Below are 2,265 nucleotides of genomic sequence, written 5' to 3' on the forward strand. Positions count from 1 at the left end.
TGATGTGGGATGCTCTGATGTTCCCCTGCTGCTTCATGTTTTTCCTACTTTTAGCTATATGGTATAAGATGATTATAGCACAGATACATTATGATGTCCTTTTGAATTTTTTTAAAAACTGTATATAACTGTATAACAGAGGACATATATGCAGCATTAATATGCTGCAATTCATATTGGACTATGGTACATTTAGACAGTGACTGGCACATTGCTTCTGCTTTGCACTTGCTTTTGCATTTGCTCACAATGTTTCTTGAATCTTGTTCTGTAGTTCTGGGATTCTGGTGCATATAGTCCTAGTCCTCGACTTCCTGGGCTTCTGCTTTTCCGACAAAATGGTAAGATGAAAGATATAAGTTACATTCGCTAGAATCAGATGACATTAAGCGCCTTCAGTACCACTGTTTTTTAAAATAGATAATACATTTTAGATATATAATGTCTTTTTTATCAACAATAATTGATTAGTTAAAGCTGCAGTCCGTAACTTTTTTTGGTTAAAAATGATCCGAAATCAATATTTGAGCAAGTACATAACCAGCCAGTGTTCAAAACTATCGCCTTAAGGCCATGTCCACACATACACGGGTATTTGGAAACTGCACTGCCATTGGTTCGTGCAGTGTATTAAAAAATGAACCAATGGCTAGGCAGCGGGGCTGCACGAGCCTATGGGCGGGGCACCTGGCTGTATAAGCGGGCGTTCACCACAGGATTCTTAGGTTACTTAGACTGAAGCGACGACTGAGTCGTGCAGCTACATAGCACGGCTAGTAACGCAGTACTCATTCCCGTATCTCAGGGAACCGAGGTTACATTAGTAACCGAGTACGTTCCCTTTCGATCCTACACTAGTACTGCGTCTTGCTAGACGCAAATGTGAACACAGTACAATCACGCCGTGCTAATGTAGGGGAACGACTAAAAGTATCAAACTTCCATAAGCAACCAATGCCCATAGAGAAGTTAACAACAACCCAAGGCTAAGACAGGCTAAGCTTCCTGAAGTCACACCCGGCCTGGTTAATCATTCCAGAGTACTCCTGTAACTGGCCGGCCACCTCACAAATATCCGCAATGGACACACCACTGGACCATGCCCAAGACGAGGCGATGCCTCTAGTTGAGTGGGCCCGTACTCCAATGGGGCATTGAAGGCCCAAAGAAGAGTACGCTAGCGAGATGGAGTCTACTATCCATCTAGAGAGTCTTTGCTTCGTAACCAGAAGCCCTTTGGTGCGGTTACCGAAGCTGACAAAGAGTTGTTCCGACCGCCTATAGGGGGCGGAACGCTCAATATAGATTCTCAGAGCTCTGACAGGGCAGAGCAGAGATAGCTCTCTGTCCTCTTCAGTTGGAGGAAGCGCGGAGAGCGTAATGACCTGTGCTCTGAACGGAGTGGAGAGCATCTTAGGTACATAACCGTGCCTTGGTTTCAGGATGACTTTAGTGTCGTTAGGCCCAAATTCCAGGCAGGCAGGGCTAATAGAGAGCGCCTGCAGGTCCCCTATTCGCTTTACTGATGCCAGTGCTAGAAGCAGAACAGTCTTCAGCGATAGCGACTGAATGTTGGCAGACTGTAGCGGCTTGAAAGCGGGGACGGTAGGGGGACGAGGCAGATTCAGCCTCCTGGCACCCCTTAGGAAGGGGAGCGTCCCTGGTCTTTGAAAAATAAATTGGGCAGTGAGAGTTGTCTTCTTGAGGTGAAGAGGTCCACTTCAGCCTCGCCAAAGATCTCCCAGATCCTCTAAACCGTCTGCGGATGGAGCGTCCACTCCCCTGAGGGGACATTGCTCATTGATAGCATATCCGGTCCTTGGTTCAATTTGCCCAGTATATGCGCTGCTCTCAGCAAGCGCAGGTTGCCTAAACGGAGTAGCACATGGTGCCCCTTTAGGACTGGCAGGAAGAACTGACAGGCTCGACATACTGCTAGCATTTCCAGGCAGTTGATGTGGAAGCCTTTTTCCGCCTTCCACCAGTGGCCAAAAGTCGGGATGCCCTCGCACTGCACTCTTGGCAAAATTGACCCTGAGCCCCAGGCATTCTAAGTAGCTGAGGAGGAGGGCTCTGTGAGATAGTAATTCTGCCTCTGACTGGGCCAGAAGGAGCCAGTCGCCGAGGTAATTGAGAATGCGGATTCCCATCTGTCTCAGAGGGGAGAGAGCCACATCCATGCACTTCGTAAAAGTGCGGGGGGCCAGTATGCATCCAGTGAAAAGAACCAGTCTCCTGAGCAAATTCGCGCAAGGATCTGTTTCA

Source organism: Sinocyclocheilus grahami, unplaced genomic scaffold (genome assembly GCF_001515645.1).
Source record: "Sinocyclocheilus grahami isolate Dianchi unplaced genomic scaffold, SAMN03320097.WGS_v1.1 scaffold111.1, whole genome shotgun sequence".
Classification (NCBI taxonomy): Eukaryota; Metazoa; Chordata; class Actinopteri; order Cypriniformes; family Cyprinidae; genus Sinocyclocheilus; species Sinocyclocheilus grahami.